Source organism: Ovis canadensis, chromosome 3 (genome assembly GCF_042477335.2).
Source record: "Ovis canadensis isolate MfBH-ARS-UI-01 breed Bighorn chromosome 3, ARS-UI_OviCan_v2, whole genome shotgun sequence".
Lineage (NCBI taxonomy): Eukaryota > Metazoa > Chordata > Mammalia > Artiodactyla > Bovidae > Ovis > Ovis canadensis.
The window spans coordinates 169600237-169620433 of NC_091247.1; the positions used below are offsets into that span (position 1 = coordinate 169600237).

At 38.0% G+C, this 20197-nt stretch overlaps 1 pseudogene; it reads right to left on the reverse strand.

Annotated features, from left to right (window-relative positions):
* Positions 1 to 6959: 6959 nt before the first annotated feature.
* LOC138435200 (olfactory receptor 6C4-like) lies at positions 6960 to 13842 on the reverse strand (annotated as a pseudogene).
* Between the last annotated feature and the right edge of the window lie 6355 nt (positions 13843 to 20197).

Genomic DNA, 20197 nt, shown 5'->3' on the forward strand with positions numbered 1-20197 from the left:
AATGGACATTTAGTTTGCTTCCATATCTTGGCTATTGTAAACAGTGCTGCAGCGAACACATGTAAGAGAGATCAAGCATTATTCATTTTTCTCTGTCTGATCTATTCCACTTAGCATAACGCCCTTAAGGTCTCCCTATGTTGTTGCAAATGGCAAGATTTTCTTCTATTTTATGGCTAAATAGTTATATATATCATATTTTCTTAATTCGTTCATCTGTTAGAGGATACTTAGGTTGTTTCCTTATCTTGGCTATTGTAAATAATGCTGCAGTGAATGTGGAGGGACAGGCACCTTTTCAAGTTAGTGTTTTCATTTTCTTCAAATAAATACCCAGAAGTGGAATTGATGGATCATATGATTTTTTTATTTTTAAAATTTTGAGGAAACTCTATACTGTTTTTCATAGTGGCTGAATGTCAATTAGCTTGCTTTGAATGGCTTGCCACCCCAAACCAAAAATCTCTAAATTGCAATAAAACAGGCACTTCTATCAGTGTCATTCAACTGTCCCAACCCCCCAAACTTCTTCACTGTAGAGGCTTTGGCTACCTTATCTTGTTCTTTTTGGAGTCCCTGAATCAGTCATTGTTCATGGGTTTCTGCTGCAAAAAACTGCCCTCTCTGGCTGCACATTTCACAATATTAGAATGGCAACTGTTGGCTGTATAGTGGATCTTTCTTGGAATAAGTGCTTTTACAAATCCTGAAACTTTGACTCTGCACCCAGTTGTTCGTTATGCCTTAGGTCTTTGAGGCACCACCCCACAAACTTGGCATGGCCACAGAGGCCTCATTATTCAAATGAAAATGCTACTTAGAGAGCCAAACCTGGGCCTTCTGGCATATCTCACCTGCAGGAGGAAATGATTTCCATGTCCTCAATTCTTTGCTAGATGCAGTGGTGCCTGAACAGGTCACCCCTCCCCCATATCCATTGGTCATTTGGGGAGCCTCTTGGGATCAACTGAGTGATCAGGAAATGGAATTTGTATACTTTATAGATTTAGCACCAACATCACACAGGATGAAGCCCAGTGAAAATCTTCTGCATTGGGACATCCCTAATCAAAGGTGGGACCCAAGGGTCAGCACATTTTATTTATTTATTTAACTGGAGGCTAATTACTTTAGAGTATTGTAGTGGTTTTTGCCATACATTGATATGAATCAGCCATGGGTGTACATGTGTTCCTCATCAAGAAAACCCCTCCCACCTCCCTCCCCATCCCATCCCCTCTGGGTCATCCCAGTGCACCACAGCACAGTCATTTTAATATTGGAGAATGTGATGGACAAAATTTGTCCCTTCACATTTTTATAGACTCTTGGTCTGTTGCCAACGATATGGTCACATGGTCTGGCTAATGGCAGCAACAACAATCCCTTATCTAAGTTGTTTCACACTCTCCTTTGGGGTAAACTCCAGGAATTTCTTGCATCACAGACACCCAAAATGCAAATCAAGGTCACATACTAAAATTCAATTTTCAAAGCCTCATTACAATGCACAGGCTGATAAATTAGCTTGGATTTCTGAAACACACACTGGTATAGTCTTAGATCTGATGCCATTAATCTCTTCCTGGTGGGCCCATGAAATGCCAGTCCACAGTGTGGCCTCTGCCATCAAGGCCTGAGAAGAATTAAAGGGACTTCCCTTTCCCAGTGGGAACATAAGATAACACAGTGACTAACCCATGAATCTTACGAGGGAAAATGTGCCCCTGCCTATATAATGGAAGAAGATTATCTCCCTGGGGGATGGCCTTTAGAAAGTGAAGTCGCTCAGTCATGTCCGACTCTTTGTGACCCCATGGTCTGTAGCCTATCAGGCTCCTCCGTCCATGGGATTTTCCAGGCAAGAGTGCTGCAATGGATTGCCATTTCCTTCTCCAGGGGATCTTCCCGACCCAGGAATCAAACCCAGGTCTCCTGCATTGCAGGCAGATGCTTTACTGTCTGAGCCACCAGGGAAGCATGGGGGATGGCCCTTAGCCAGTGGCCATATAGATTTATGAGGCCACTGACTCCCTCTGCTGTCAGTTACTATTCTTGGATCATGGTAGACAATTGGAAATAGTATTCCCCTCTCCTTCCAGACATGCTACCATTGAAGCCACAATACAAGACCTCAATGAGGCTCTTCTTATACTTTTACTAAAATGAACTAAAGCTCTTGTTGGTAGTTTGTCAAGAGACTATGCTAGAAAATGCATGAATTAATGAATGATCTCAAGGGAGCCTGACCCAGAACAATGTTGCCCAACACATTTCTTGGTTCTATTGATGATAAGAATGGTCTCTTTGATATCAGCACAGATTGGCCATGTGTCCCCACATTGTTAGCCTAAATGTTAAAGCCATTTAGGTCATCAGAGTCTAAACTGATGGTGACCACAGTCCTTGAGACTTCAGATTCTGCCCCTGCTTCAGCATGGTTGCTATTCTGTGGTCCATTGCATCTTGGGCCAACTTGCTGCTGCTGCCAGCTCTCAAAATCTGTGTACTGCTGTTCACTATTCAGCTCTCAGTTCTCTAAAACCTGATGAGAAGAAAATGATCCTTGTTCTAATACTCACATGCTGGTGATCATGTACTGGGGACCCTTGCTGATTTGCTACCTCCTGGGGGTGTGCTACTCCTGTCTTCAATATCCTGCAGTGTGTCTGAAATCCAGCTCCCTCAGACTAGCACACTCTCTGCTGTGATCCAAGGGAAAAGGGTCCTGGCCTCTGGGGTACCACAATTTCCTGTAGTGGCAGCCCTCTATAACAACTCTAGTGGGAAGGTGTTCTAATGCTGTTAAGAAATAAATTCTTCTCAGTGTGAAGCTCCAGTTGTGGCTTCCCTGGTTGTTCAAGGTCCCAATGCAGTGGGCCTGGGTTCGATTCCTTGTCAGAGAACTAGATTCCACACACCGCAACTTAAAGAGCCTGAAGAACCTGCACGCCGCAACTCAGACTCAGTGCAGCCAAATAAATAAATTAGTAAATAAATATTTACCAAGAAAAAGCAATCCAGTCAATATTCTAGCAGGATTTTTTGTAGATATAGATGTTAATTTTAAAACTTACATATAAAGAAAGGCAAAGAAACTTGGATAGTATAAACAATTTTGAAAAGAATAACAAAACTGTACCATCCACACTATGTAATTTCCAGCTTGTGATGGAAAATAGATCATTTTTTTGGTGTGTGTGTGATCAGCTGGTTCTGTGTTGCTGTTGAGTGGGCTGTGATCATACACTGTTTTCAACAGTAGTCATTTCAATCTCCTGCTGCATAGATCTTGTTGATTTCTTTATATTAGATAATCCAGTTGCTGAATCATTTGCCATGGCATATACTTGCATGACTCTTACTATCCTGAAGACCACATATCAGGTACTTTAAGGCAGACAAACTTAGATAAAGTTTACTATTGCTAAGTCACTTCAATCGTGTCCAACTCTGTGCGACCCCATAGACGGCAGCCCACCAGGCTCCCCCATCCCTGGGATTCTATTAAAGTTTGCAAATTGTCATTGTCCTGGATTTCTAAATCTGGGCTACAAAAGCATATCTTTGTTTTTTTTTAATTTGGTTCTATCTTAGATAACTATATATTTAAAAATATGGATGTATATTGTTTAATTTTGTAAGAATAATTTGTCATTGTACAGCAGGGTATGTTTACAATGGTACATACATTCTCTTGACCAAAGGAAATTTAAGGTTGTTTTGCCTTGATAGTTGAGATAGTTTGTCCTTATGTCTAAGTAAAACACATTGGAGGAACTCCATGAAGCCCTAGATTCCTTATTAATCAGACATTCCACTGACATTGGCACCATGATTGGAGCTGAGACTATTGAGATTCAGAGCAATCTGTTTAAATCTCTTTCCAAATTTTTATAATACCTTCTAGAACCAGAATCCAAAGAAGTCTTAAGGCCAACCATGGAAGATATAATAGGAAATCACATTATGCACCATCCTTGCAACATTCTTATCCTCCTAGGTAAACATAATATCATTGAGGAAATAGCTCGACAAATTCAAAACACAGAATTAACCAATGAAGAAGAGGCAAATATGGGACCAATTATATGAACACTAGTTTATTTATTTTTATCTCTATCTCTCAAGCTTGTCCTATAAAAGTTGTTCAACTACACAAAGCAAACTTCATCTCCTGTGGATCAAAATGACTGGAGGACTCTTGTAGTAATCATAGAACATTCCAGGAATGATATGTACACATTTTATATGTGTACTCTTGGAGTCTGCTTTCTTTGAGGGGACCAGACATTCACTGGTTTGCCACAATCCAATCTTTATAAGCTTATGGGAATGATTATAAATGATTTCCAAAATTTCACATTACCTACTCTCCCAGTTGATGATATATGCTAGGTAAAGACTCAATTGTTGGTGGGTACAACTCACTTCCTCTTAAGGCATTTATCTGGACAATATTACCTGCTGTATTTGTAGCATCTGAGATAATCTTTATCTAAGAATAACTCTTATCTGTGGGTCTCAGGAATTGTTCTTACATGTTGAAACATCTTATTGTTTAATTTTATGATACTCAAATGTATTTTGAGTCTTGGTTTTTGATTTATTATCTTTTTGTAATGTTCTCCCATTGTTGTAATTCTTGTTGAGTGGTTATAACCCATTTTACTCTTAAAAATTACATCTCATTTCACATTTTAATCCATTAACCAACAGTGAATATAGGACAAATGTTGAACATACACAGAAGGCCACTTGTACAGATGGAGTAGGAGGATGGAAGACTTAGAAGTGAGGTCTTCAGGATGAAAGAGAACTCAATAGAATGTTTAACAGACAAACATTTGAAAATAAGATATGGCAAAAGGCTTCCCTGGTGGCTCAGACGGTAAAGCGTCTGCCTACAATGCGGGAGACCTGGGTTCGGTCCTTGGGTCGGGAAGGTTCTCTGGAGAAGGAAATGGCAATCCACTCCAGTACTCTTGCCTGGAAAATCCCATGGATGGAGGAGCCTGGTAGGCTACCGTCTATGGGGTCGCAAAGAGTCGGACATGACTGAGCGACTTCACTTTCAGACAAGTGAAAAAACCGTTCAAGAAAATAATGTAATTGTATGGTACCACTTGTATTTATTGAAGAAGGAAATGGCAACCCATGCCAGTACTCTTGCCTGGAAAATTCCATAGACAGAGGAGCCTGGCGGGCTACAGTCCATGGGGTTGCAAAAGAGTTGGACACAACTGAGTGATGGAGCTAATTTCTTTAAAATGTTCAAAGTCTCCCACCTGTGCATTTAAAATACAATTGATCTATAACATAGGGATCTGTACCCAGTGCTAGGTGACAACCTAGAAGGGTGGGATGGGGGTGGAGGGGAGGAAGATTCAAGAGGCAGGGGACATATGTATACTTATGGCTGGTTAATGTTGTTGTATGGCAGAAATCAATTATCCTCCAATTAGAAATAAATTTAGAAAACACAATTGAGGAAGCTTTTCAGAAGAAATCATAAGACACTAATTCTAGGGAAAATATCAAACAGCACAGATGGTGGATTATTATTATTATGAAAAGAGGCACAGTGAAATGCTTCCACTTGCTGGGCAAGTAGATTCAAGATTTTTCTTGTTCTCATTATTTCCTTCAGTGTCTACCTTGCATGTCTAAAACTTTAATTTCTTTTTAAATTAGGTATGACAGTCTTTTCCTTTTCTACATGACCTCTAGTTGTCTGGCATTACTAGATTGAAATAATTTTGAACTTCATTTATAAAACTTTGAAAGTATAGTGAACCTTTTAAACACTGCCAATTCAACTGCTTTGCTTCCACTTCTGACAATTTTTAAGCCTATAATTTCTGACTTTCAGGGGGACGTTTTACTTCCTTTTGTGTAATATCTCTTTATTTCCTTTCTCCCTTCTTTCCTTTCTCCTTCCCTTCTTCTCTTTCCACTGTCTCCTTCCTTCTCCTCCTCTTTCATCCCTCTGATGGCTACTATTGGCAGAATTTATTTCAGAATATCCTTGATTAGAAACTATTTTTCATACTGTTTTCTAAGTCTGTGCTCTTCAATCACTGAGATAAAAACCAGACATTTATGTTCAAACCTCACTTGTTCCTTGGATAGCTTGCTCAAATTTGCCTTTAAATTAATCTTACATTTCACATGTCCTAAAGCTGAGTCCATTGGCACACTGATAAACAAATACTTCTCATACATTTATTTTTTCATCTGTATTTCAAATCAAACTTGATTAAATATAACTTGTGAGTATATGTTTTTCTCTTGAATCCTTCATTTGATTTATGGCTTTATCAACCATGCAGTCTTTCAAGCTGGAAAACTTTCTCATCTCTGTCCACTACATTGCTTGAATTGAGACAGTAATTGTGTCCTTTCTCTCTATCTTATGGACCATAATGAAACCTTTACTATTGTTTGCATGAATGCTATTCTTGATTAATTGCTTGTTACTCATCTTGTATGTAAAAGTTAATTTATTCACTGCTTTATTATATTCCTCATAAAGCAAAATTGATATATCACTTTCTTATAATTTCTCTTGGCTCAGTAATACTTAGTTAACTCTTACATGTGCAATAAATATCTTCACTACTCGGCTCCTACTATTCACTCTAAATTAATATCCTCCTACTGTTCCCATTACACACCATTTTTGCCTCTCAAATATCTCAAAAGTGAGAAATTATGATATCAAGAGCAAAGTTGTCTCAAATCATTTTTATGGCATCTCATTTATTTCTTTGTAATAGCATTTAATCAGTTTCATTATAATTTATATGTTTTTATATCTCTCTATGATACTGGCCTGGAGGTTCTTAGAAATTTGGGAGCCATGTTTCTTGTATTTCTATTCTCAATGCCCAGAATATCCCTTGAAACATAGTCAACACTTATTAGATATGTATTAACTAAATTATTTGTTAATTTTATTAATTAAAATAATAAATTCTGATTATTAAAATTTTGTATTTTTTTACTGTGTTCTTAAAAGCTTGCTTCACTTGCTGATTCTAAGGTATAAATAAAGGGGTTCAACAAAAGGCTAACTGAAGTCATGGGCAGAGATATTTCCTTGTTGAAATTCCCTCCTTTTTTTGGTGATAGATTCATGTATAAAAAGATGCAGCTGTCATAAGAGAGCAAGATGACAATCATGTGGGAGGAACAAGTGGCAGAAGCCTTTGTCCTTTGCTGGGCAGAAGTAATCCTCAGAATGGTCCTGATAATATATGTATAAGAAAGTGTCACCAGCACCAGAGTAACCACCAAAGTCACAGCTGCTAAGAAGATGACTATTAATTCTAAAAGGCTTGTGTCTGAGCAGGCAACCTCCAGGAGGGGTCTATAGTCACAGTAATATTGATTCAGAACATTAGAGGCACAGAAATTCATCTGGCTTATCAGGATAATTGGTGGCAAGATAGCCAGGGCTCCCCCTAGCCAGGAGCAGAACACAAGTTGTATGCAGACTCTGCTGCTCATGATGGTCAGGTAATGCAGGGGTTTGCAGATGGCCACATAGTGGTCATAGGACATAGAAGCCAGGAGGTAAAACTCTGTTGCCCCAAGGAATATAGCAAAAAAATACTGAGTCAAGCAGCCAGAAAAACTGATGTATTTATTTCCTGTTGTCAAGCTGGTCAGAAGCCTTGGAATAAAAATGGATGTGAAGGAAACTTCTAAGAAGGAGAAATTCTGGAGGAAGAAATACATGGGAGTCTTGAGTTGAGCGTCCACCAGAGTGAGCATGATGATAGTCACATTTCCTAAGATGCTTAGCAAGTAGGCAAGGAACAGAAAGATGAATATCACCACCTGGGTTCAGGTTGATTTGTGAGGCCCAACAAAATGAAGTCAGTAAATGTGGTTTAGTTTTCATTGTTGACCTTCAGTAGATCTAAAGGGAAAAGGGAAGGTCAGTGATGAAGACTGGAGTTTCTCAGGCTAGGAAAAATGAAGTTAACTGCAACCAACAGAATCAGGTCATATTATCAACTCTTCATCCAAATTGGCCCAAAGTGGCATCCCTCTGGACTAGGGATGGCTCATTGAAAGACCCAGGGTTCCTATGTAAGTGGCTTCATTCATAAAGCTCTTTTTTTGGCAAGTGAATATTTTAATGGATCAATATTTTCACATTAAAACATGAATAAACTTGATTAAACACAAAGAATGATCTAAAATACACACAGGAATGATGTGCATAGAGAATTTATATAATGGGGTAAAAACACTAAAACATAAAATATTGTTTCAATTAATAAAGCTTTTGTCATTTCTCTGATTCCTGGGTTCTTAACACAGACATGTCACACAAGAATGACTCTGTCTTTCCCTTACTTACTTATGAAATATTCATAAATTTCCTACATTTAAATAGTTTTACCTGATTTTAGTTCTCTGTGTCTTTTTTACTTCCATGTTCTTGGTATAAGTTTTTCTCTTTGTTCTTCTTTTCTCTTCTTTTTGTGTTCCCCTTCATACACTACCTGATGCTTCATCATATATGTAGCTGACCCTCATCTCCTTCACAGTCTAGTTGCCTGGTTTCCTCTTTAAAGTAACCTGTGGACATTCTCCCAATACAGGCAATGCTATAAACCCCAAATCCAAAGCTGTTTGTTTTTGCTACCTTCCTGAATTTTTTTGGGATGAATGTCTATTTGGCCTTTAAGATTATGAGACTGTTTCAGAATGCTATCATTTTATTTTATTTTATTTTTATTTTTTTTCTTTGATATCTCTCCGTTTTATTTTATTATTATTATTATTTGTGTTTTATTTTTTAAATTTTAAAATCTTTAATTCTTACATGTGTTCCCAAACATGAACCCCCCTCCCACCTCCCTCCCCATAACTTCTCTCTGGGTCATCCCCATGCACCAGCCCCAAGCATGCTGTATCCTGCGTCAGACATAGACTGGCGATTTAATTCTTACATGATAGTATACATGTTAGAATGCCATTCTCCCAAATCATCCCACCCTCTCCCTCTCCCTCTGAGTCCAAAAGTCCATTATACACATCTGTGTCTTTTTTCCTGTCTTGCATACAGGGTTGTCATTGCCATCTTCCTAAATTCCATATATATGTGTTAGTATACTGTATTGGTGTTTTTCTTTCTGGCTTACTTCACTCTGTATAATCGGCTACACTTCCATCCATCTCATCAGAACTGATTCAAATGAATTCTTTTTTACGGCTGAGTAATACTCCATTGTGTATATGTACCACTGCTTTCTTATCCATTCATCTGCTGATGGACATCTAGGTTGTTTCCATGTCCTGGCTATTATAAACAGTGCTGCGATGAACATTGGGGTACATGTGTCTCTTTCGATTCTGGTTTCCTCAGTGTGTATGCCCAGGAGTGGGATTGCTGGGTCATAAGGTAGTTCTATTTGCAATTTTTAAAGGAATCTCCACACTGTTCTCCAAAGTGGCTGTACTAGTTTGCATTCCCACCAACAGTGTAGGAGGGTTCCCTTTTCTCCACACCCTCTCCAGCATTTATTGCTTGCAGATTTTTGGATCACAGCCATTCTGACTGGTGTGAAGTGGTACCTCATTGTGGTTTTGATTTGCATTTCTCTAATAATGAGTGATGTTGAGCATCTTTTCATGTGTTTGTTAGCCATCTGTATGTCTTCTTTGGAGAAATGTCTATTTAGTTCTTTGGCCCATTTTTTGATTGGGTCATTTATTTTTCTGGAATTTAGCTGCATAAGTTGCTTATATATTTTTGAGATTAGTTGTTTGTCAGTTGCTTCATTTGCTATTATTTTCTCCCACTCAGAAGGCTGTCTTTTCACCTTGCTTATATTTTCCTTTGTTGTGCAGAAGCTTTTAATTTTAATTGGATCCCATTTGTTTATTTTTGCTTTTATTTCCAGAATTCTGGGAGGTGGATCATAGAGGATCCTGCTGTGATTTATGTCTGAGAGTGTTTTGCCTATGTTCTCCTCTAGGAGTTTTATAGTTTCTGATCTTACATTGAGATCTTTAACCCATTTTGAGTTTATTTTTGTGTATGGTGTTAGAAAGTGATCTAGTTTCATTCTTTTACAAGTGGTTGACCAGTTTTCCCAGCACCACTTGTTAAAGAGATTGTCTTTACTCCATTGTATATTCTTGCCTCCTTTGTCAAAGATAAGGTGTCCATATGTGTGTGGATTTATCTCTGGGCTTTCTATTTTGTTCCATTGATCTATATGTCTGTCTTTGTGCCAGTACCATACTGTCTTGATGACTGTGGCTTTGTAGTAGAGCCTGAAGTCAGGCAAGTTGATTCCTCCAGTTCCATTCTTCTTTCTCAAGATTGCTTTGGCTATTCGAGGTTTTTTGTATTTCCATACAAATCTTGAAATTATTTGTTCTAGTTCTGTGAAAAATGTGGCTGGTAGCTTGATAGGGATTGCATTGAATTTGTAAATTGCTTTGGGTAGTATACTCATTTTCACTATATTGATTCTTCCGATCCATGAACATGGCATATTTCTCCATCTATTAGTGTCCTCTTTGATTTCTTTCATCAGTGTTTTATAGTTTTCTATATATAGGTCTTTAGTTTCTTTAGGTAGATATATTCCTAAGTATTTTATTCTTTTCATTGCAATGGTGAATGGAATTGTTTCCTTAACTTCTTTTTCTACTTTCTCATTATTCGTGTATAGGAATGCAAGGGATTTCTGTGTGTTGATTTTATATCCTGCAACTTTACTATATTCATTGATTAGCTCTAGTAATTTTCTGGTGGAGTCTTTAGGGTTTTCCATGTAGAGGATCATGTCATCTGCAAACAGTGAGAGTTTTACTTCTTCTTTTCCAATTTGGATTCCTTTTATTTCTTTTTCTGCTCTGATTGCTGTGGCCAAAACTTCCAGAACTATGTTGAATAGTAGCGGTGAAAGTGGACACCCTTGTCTTGTTCCTGACTTTAGGGGAAATGCTTTCAATTTTTCACCATTGAGGATAATGTTTGCTGTGGGTTTGTCATAGATAGGTTTTATTATGTTGAGGTATGTTCCTTCTATTCCTGCTTTCTGGAGAGTTTTTATCATAAATGGATGTTGAATTTTGTCAAAGGCCTTCTCTGCATCTTTTGAGATAATCATATGGCTTTTATTTTTCAATTTGTTAATGTGGTGAATTACATTGATTGATTTGCGGATATTGAAGAATCCTTGCATCCCTGGGATAAAGCCCACTTGGTCATGGTGTATGATCTTTTTAATGTGTTGTTGGATTCTGATTGCTAGAATTTTGTTGAGGATTTTTGCATCTATGTTCATCAGTGATATTGGCCTGTAGTTTTCTTTTTTTGTGACATCTTTGTCAGGTTTTGGTATTAGGGTGATGGTGGCCTCATAGAATGAGTTTGGAAGTTTCCCTTCCTCTGCAATTTTCTGGAAGAGTTTGAGTAGGATAGGTGTTAGCTCTTCTCGAAATTTTTGGTAGAATTCAGCTGTGAAGCCGTCTGGACCTGGGCTTTTGTTTGCTGGAAGATTTCTGCTTACAGTTTCAATTTCTGTGCTTGTGATGGGTCTGTTAAGATTTTCTATTTCTTCCTGGTTCAGTTTTGGAAAGTTGTACTTTTCTAAGAATTTGTCCATTTCTTCCACGTTGTCCATTTTATTGGCATACAACTGCTGATAGTAGTCTCTTATGATCCTTTGTATTTCTGTGTTGTCTGTTGTGATCTCTCCATTTTCATTTCTAATTTTATTGATTTGATTTTTCTCTCTTTGCTTCTTGATGAGTTTGGCTAATGGTTTGTCAATTTTATTTATCCTTTCAAAGAACCAGCTTTTGGCTTTGTTGATTTTTGTTATGGTCTCTTTTGTTTCTTTTGCATTTATTTCTGCCCTAATTTTAAAGATTTCTTTCCTTCTACTAACTCTGGGGTTCTCCAACTCTTCCTTTTCTAGTTGCTTTAGTTGTAGAATTAGGTTATTTATTTGACTTTTTTCTTGTTTCTTGAGGTATGCCTGTATTGCTATGAACTTTCATCTTAGCATTGCTTTTATAGTGTCCCACAGGTTTTGGGTTGTTGTGTTTTCATTTTCATTCGTTTCTATGCATATTTTAATGTCTTTTTTGATTTCTTCTGTGATTTGTTGGTTATTCAGAAGTGTGTTGTTCAACCTCCATATGTTGGAATTTTTAAATTTTTTCTCCTGTAATTGAGATCTAATCTTAATGCATTATGGTCAGAACAGATGCTTGGAATGATTTCGATTTTTTTGAATTTATCAAGTTTAGATTTATGGCCCAGGATGTGATCTATCCTGGAGAAGGTTCCATGAGCACTTGAAAAAAAGGTGAAATTCATTGTTTTGGGGTGAAATGTCCTATAGATATTAATTAGGTCTAATTGATCTAATGTATCATTTAAAGTTTGCATTTCTTTGTTAATTTTCTGTTTAGTTGATCTGTCCATTGGTGTGAGTGGGGTATTAAAGTCTCCCACTATTATTGTGTTATTGTTGATTTCCCCTTTCATACTTGTTAGCATTTGTCTTACATATTGCGGTGCTCCTATATTGGGTGCATATATATTTATAATTGTTATATCTTCTTCTTGGATTGATCCTTTGATCATTATGTAGTGGCCTTCTTTGTCTCTTTTCACAGCCTTTGTTTTAAAGTCTATTTTATCGGATATGAGTATTGCCACTCCTGCTTTCTTTTGGTCTCTATTTGCGTGGAATATCTTTTTCCAGCCCTTCACTTTCAGTCTGTATGTGTCCCTTGTTTGAGGTGGGTCTCTTGTAAGCAGCATATAGAAGGGTCTTGCTTTTGTATCCATTCGGCCAGTCTTTGTCTTTTGGTTGGGGCGTTCAACCCATTTACGTTTAAGGTAATTATTGATAAGTATGATCCCGTTACCATTTACTTTATTGTTTTGGGTTCGGGTTTATACTCCCTTTTCGTGTTTCCTGTCTAGAGAATATCCTTTAGAATTTGTTGGAGAGCTGGTTTGGTGGTGTTGAATTCTCTCAGCTTTTGCTTGTCTGTAAAGCTTTTGATTTCTCCTTCGTATTTGAATGAGATCCTTGCTGGGTACAGTAATCTGGGCTGTAGGTTATTTTTTTTCATCACTTTAAGTATGTCTTGCCATTCCCTCCTGGCCTGAAGAGTTTCTATTGAAAGATCAGCTGTTATCCTTATGGGAATCCCCTTGTGTGTTATTTGTTGTTTTTCCCTTGCTGCTTTTAATATTTGTTCTTTGTGTTTGATCTTTGTGAATGCTATCATTTTATACCATAAATTTTTTCCTATGTCCAGGCTTCTGCCATCACTAAATTGTATTGATATGCATTAAGCCTTATGCTTTATGGGCTTCCCTGGTGGCTCAGATGGTAAAGAATTTGCCTGCAATACCAGGGACCTGGGTTTGATCTCTGGGTCAGAAAGATCCCCTGGAGAAGGGAATGGCAACCCACTCTAATATTCTTGTCTGGAGAATTGCATGGACAGAGGAAACTGGCAGGCTACAGTCCATGGCGTTTGCAAAGAATTGGACATGATTGAGTGACTAACACTTTCACTTTTCACTTAAAAATATTCTTGTGGCAGAGGACACTTTAAGGATCCTTTAATCAACCTGTATGGTTAGTTAGAAAATTCATATACTTTCAGACATCACTAATATCCCATAATGGCCATACATGAATATTGAGAGACCAGGTAAGGTGAAACCTGAATCTGGTTTTCTTAGATCTGGATCTTATTTCCCTGGTTGTACTCACCTGAAATTTTTAACAGTAGCTTTACATTTTCTTTCAGAATTTCACAATGGTAAAATTTCATGGTCTGTTGTCCACTAACGATTACATCAGTGATTTTGGAAACTAGAAACATAAAGAGCTTATACTGTTCATAGTTTGAATGACAGTGGTGGTCTGTTTACCTGGTTGATACTAAAAGATGAATCAAAGGTGAGATCCACATAGTCTACAAATAGCAAAAAATTAGCATAATTTATTTGTATTGTCTTGCCTTATCCCGCCATGCTCTTTCATGGAAGTATTCAACTTTATAAGGCTTAACTAAATAGTAAGAGAATTATTTTCTCTATTATGTCAAATAATTCAAATTAGATTAAACTTCAGTTCTTGAGAGACAGGGTTCTACTTAACAGGGGCAAAATAGCATACCAAAAAACTGTAAAAAGTAGCAGTGATAGGATTAAAAAGGAGGACTGATCAGACTGAAAATACCCTAAATTTTCTAATCTGTGAGAAATTATGTTGCTCTCCTTAGAAGTCAAGATATGGACTTCTTTGCAGATCCTGTGTTATCAACAGTGACCCAGGTTTTATCTGTTTCTTTTAGAGAATGCACATGGGGATCAATTTCCCTAAGAAGCTAAAGGTGCCCTGTGGACTCAAGTTCAGAGGTGTTCAGTTCAGTTCAGTTCAGTCGCTTAGTCGTGTCTGACTCTTTGCGACCCCATGAATCGCAGCATGCCAGGCCTCCCTGTCCATCACCAACTCCCGGAGTTCACTCAAACTTACATCCATCGAGTCGGTGATGCCATCCAGCCATCTCATCCTCTGTCGTCCCCTTCTCCTCCTCCCCCCAATCCCTCCAAGCATCAGAGTCTTTTCCAATAAGTCAACTCTTCGCATGAGGTGGCCAAAGTATTGGAGTTTCAGCTTTAGCATCATTCTTTCCAAAGAACACCCAGGGCTGATCTTCAGAATGGACTGGCTGGATCTCCTTGAAGTCCAAGGGACTCACAAGAGTCTTCTCGAACACCACAGTTCAAAAACATCAATTCTTCGGCACTCAGCTTTCTTCACAGTCCAACTCTCACAATCCATACATGACTACTGGAAAAATCATAGCCTTGACTAGATGGACCTTTGTTGGCAAAGTAATGTCTCTGCTTTTGAATATGCTATCTAGGTTGGTCATAACTTTCTTTCCAAGGAGTGAGCATCCTTTAATTTTATGGCTGCAATCACCATCTGCAGTGATTTTGGAGCCCAGAAAAAAAAAAGTCTGACACTGTTTCCACTGTTTCCCCATCTATTTCCCATGAAGTGTTGGGACCAGATGCCATGATCTTCGTTTTCTGAATGTTGAGCTTTAAGCCAACTTTTTCACTCTCCTCTTTCACTTTCATCAAGAGGCTTTTTAGCTCCTCTTCACTTTCTGCCATAAGGGTGGTGTCATCTGCATATCTGAGGTGATTGATATTTCTCCCAGCAATCTTGAGTCCAGCTTGTGCTTGATTCAGCCCAGTGTTTCTCATGATGTACTCTGCATTTAAGTTAAATAAACTCTGCATATAAGTTAAATAAACAGGGTGACAATATAAAGCCTTGACATACTCCTTTTCCTATTTGGAACCAGTCTGTTGTTCCATGTCCAGTTCCAACTGTTGCTTCTTGACCTGCATATATGTTTCTCAAGAGGCAGAGGTGTTAATGAGCATCAATTGTTGACAACTTTGTGAGCAAGTTGTGGACACATATTTGAGAGAAGGGCCAAGGAGACTATGTTAAAAGTACAATGAGGGTATTAAATTATCACATTGTACATCTTAAAGTTACTCAATATTACATGTCAATTATATTTCAATATATTTGGGAAAAAAAGATAAAAAAATGGTACAGCGAGAGAGTCAGCTATAGCCTAAGTGTCTGAGAGAGAAGATGAGAGAAATGAGGTGACACCTTTGAAGATGGCTAGAAAAATTACCACTTGGTTATCATTGAAACATGCTACCGCATTGGTGACACAATTTGAGGGTCATTGAAGAGCCCCACATTCTGAAGATACTTTATGAATCATTTTTCTAAAATCTGCATAATTAAGGGCTCTTTCATTTGTAGAGGTGTGAGTGGCCCTGTATAGTACTTCTAAATTCATTAGAAATTAAGCCATCTCTCACATTATGATTGTCATTCATCCATCACTTACCACCAAATATAATCAAATATTATCTTATTTTCTGTTCATTTTTTCTTCTTGTTTATCTTTTTGATATTATATTATAAGAACGAAGTACAAAGATTATACTCAAAAAGGAAAAAACGTTGTGAGAAACTTCATTTTGGATAAATGTTTGTGTTCCCAGAGATTTCAAAAGATAAAAAACAATGGCAATACTAACACCACTAACATTAATAGCAAGACCAAGGAGAAAATTATGAATAACTGTGCTATTAAGTGATCTCTACTTCTTTTTAAGCGGAGGTGGGGGGGGGTGAGTCTGTTACGTGGATTAACTTTTTCAATTATCTCAGAAATCTTTTGAAAATGGACTTATTTGTATCTCCATTTATATATGAGAAAATTTCAACAAATTAAATTTCTTACATTTACAATTTTATTACTTTATGGATCCTTAAACAATATAGTTTTGTGTTGCCTGTTTTCAACCTTTATAAAAATGGATTTACATTGTATGTATTTTTCGTGTCTCACTTCTTTTGTTCAGTTTTATGCATACAGTTCATTTGTGTTGCTGCTGATAGCTGTGACTCATTCATTTGCATTATAATATTCCATTGTATCAGAGAAGGCAATGGCAACCCACTCCAGTATTCTTGCCTGGAAAATCTCATGGATGGAGGAGCCTGGTGGGCTACAGTGTATGGGGTTGCGAAGAGTCGGACACAACTGAACTACTTCACTTTCACTTTTCACTTTCATGTATTGGGGAAGGAAATGGCAACCCACTCCAGTGTTCTTGCCTGGAGAATCCTGGGGACGGGGGAGCCTGGTGGGCTGCCGTCTATGGGGTCGCACAGAGTCGGACATGACTGAAGAGACTTAGCAGCAGCAGCATTCCATTGCATGAATCTGCCACCATGTATTCATTCATTTAGTTAGCAGGGATTTATTTTTCATTTTGGAAACATTATGAAATGTACAGTTCTACTGACACATGTATTCCACAAGTGGAATTGCTGGGTTATTGGGTATGTATTATTTCAACTTTAATAGTAATGCTCAATTGATTTCAAAGTGGTTGAATTGTTTACAATATCCAATTGCTCTCTGCTGCATAGCTTCCTTACTTGGACTTCAGATTGTCAACGTTTACCTATCTGACTATATGATGTTGAACTCATGTGATCTTAATTTGCTTTTTTCCATGATTGTTAGTGTAGGTGAAGAATTTTCTATAGCAATATTAGCCATTTATATTTCTCTTTTTTGAAGTCCTTTTTCCAGTCTCTTGCTCACTTCTTTTTCATTGGGTTATCTGTCTTTTCTCTATTGATATGTTGGAATTCTTTATATATTCTGAAGATAAATACTTTTTGGATTATATGAGTTGCAGATATCTTACTATTTTTTGCTCTGTTAATGATTTTCATTTGTGAACAGATTCTTAACTTTAATGCAGTCAAAGTTATCAATTTTTTGTTGTACCTAAGTTAAGAAAATCCCATGGATGGAGGAGCCTGGTAGGGTGCAGTTCATGGAGTCGCTAAAAGTCGGACAGGACTGAACGACTTCACTTTCACTTTTCACTTTCATTTTTCACTTTTCACTTTCATGCATTGGAGAAGGAAATGGTAACCCACTCCAGTGTTCTTGCCTGGAGAATCCCAGGGACGGGGGAGCCTGGTGGGCTTCCGTCTATGGTGTCTCACAGAGTCGGACACGACTGAAACGACTTAGCAGCAGCAGCAGCAGCAGCAGCAGCAGCAGCAAGTTAAGAAAAATTTTCCCTAACCCACTGCCATGAAAATATTCTTCCATATAATCTTTAATTTTTTGACTTTTAGGTTTATGCCTATAATTCATTTGAAATTGATTTCTTCTGTAATTGATATCCAATTTCACTTTTTCCCATATAGACATCAAATATTCCCAGTTGTTTGCTGTTAAGACTGTCCTTTTCCATTTTAGTGATAACTTTATCGTAAGTTAAGGGTTCACATATATAAGAGTCAGTTTCTAAGTTCAATTATCTTCCATTGGTCTATTTGTCTATTCCTACAACAATAATATGCTGTCTTAATTAACTAGGGCTTCCCTGATAGCTCAGCTGGTAAGGAATCTGCCCAAAATGCTCGAGACCTGTATTCAGTCCCTGGGTTGGGAAGATCCCCTGGAGAAGGGAAAGGCTACCCACGCCAGTATTCTGGCCTAGAGAATTCCATGGACTGGATTGCAAAGAGTTGGACATGACTGAGCAACTTTCACTTTCACTTTAGAATAATTAGTGATCTCTGATAATTTCATTTTGTTATCCTTCTTTTAGAATGTGTCATTAATTTTTATCCTTTGTAACTCAGCAGAGATTTTTGCCTATCAAGTATTACAAAAAAATCTGTTGAAATCCTTACTGAGATTGCATTATACCTATAGTAAACTTGTGAAAATTGTTAAGATGTTTTTTTTCTAGCCCATAAGTATGGCACAGCCATTTATTTGAATCTTTAAAATGTCTACAAATAGAATGTTATATTTTTCTCCAATAAATCCTACATATATTTACTCACCACTATTTGATTTGTAAATGGTGTCTTATTTTAGTTTCATATTCTTCTGGTTTGTTTTGGCATATATATAATACAACTGATTTTTGTATGTTGATGTTATACACAGTAACTTTAAATTGAAACTAAAGTATGGAATATAATACTATTTTATTGTTGATTTTAAAATATTTATTTCTATTAATTTAATCTTGAATGTACACCGAGGTATTCTAGATCAGAGGCAGATTTCTTATTATTTATCTCTCAGGTCAGTTCAGTTCAGTTCAGTCACTCAGTCGTGTCCGACTCTTTATGACCCCATGAACCACAGCACGCCAGGCCTCCCTGTTCATCACTAACTCCCAGAGTTTACTCAAACTCATACCCATTGAGTCGGTGAAGCCATCTAACCATTTCATCCTCTGTCGTCCCCTTCTCCTCCTGCCTTCAATCTTTCCTAGCATCAAGGTCTTTTCAAATGAGTCAGCCCTTCACATGAGGTGGCCAAAGTATTAGAGTTTCAGCTTCAACATCAGTCCTTCCAGTGAATATTCAGGACTGATTTCCTTTAGGATTGACTGGTTGGATCTTCTTGCTGTCCAAAGGACTCTCAAGAGTTGTCTCCAACACCACAGTTCAAAAGCATTAATTCTTCAGCACTCAGCTGTCTTTATAGTCCAACTCTCACATCCATACATGACTACTGGAAAAATCATAACTTTGACTAAACAGATCTTTGTTGGCAAAGTAATGTCTCTGCTTTTCAATATGCTGTCTAGATTGGTCATAACTTTTCTTCCAAGAAGTAAGCATCTTGTAATATCATGGCTGCAGTCACCATCTGCAGTGATTTTGGAGCCCAGAAAAATACAATCTGACACTGTTTCCACTGGTTCTCCATTTATTTCCCATGAAGTGATGGGACCAGAGGCCATGATCTTCGTTTTCTGAATGTTGAGCTTTAAGCCAACTTTTTCACTCTCCTCTTTCACTTTCATCAAGAGGCTGTTTAGTTGCTCTTCACTTTCTTCCATAAGGGTGGTGTCATCTGCATATCTGAGGTTATTGATACTTCTGCCAGCAAGCTTGATTCCAGCTTGTGCTTTTTCCCACCCAGCGTTTCTCATGATGTACTCTGCATAGAAGTTAAATAAGCAGGGTGACATCATACAGCCTTGACGTACTCCTTTTCCTATTTGGAACCAGTCTGTTGTTCCAATTCCAGTTCTAACTGTTGCTTCCTGACCTGCTTATTTACCTCTCAGTAATAAATATGGGGCTTTCCTAGTGTTTCAGACAGTAAAGAATCCTCCTGCACTGCAGAAGACTCCATTTTGATCCCTGGGTTGGGGAGATCCCCTGGAGAAGGAAATGGCAACCCACTCCAGTATTCTTGCCTGGGAAATCTCATGGACAGAGGAGACTGGCAGGCTACAGTCCCTGGGGTCGTAAAGAGTTGGGACATGCCTGAGTGACTAACATTTTCAACATTTGATGAGTAGCTATGTAATCCTCTGGTCTTAGAAAGTGCATATGAGTCGTGTCTGACTCTTTGCGACCCTGTGGACTATAGTCCACCAGGCTCCTCAGTCCATGGGATTCTCCAGGCAAGAATACTGGAGTGGGTTGCCATTTCCTTCTCCAGGGGATCTTCCCAACTCAGGGATCGAACCCAGGTCTCCTGCATTGCAGGCAGGCGCTTTAACCTCTGAGCC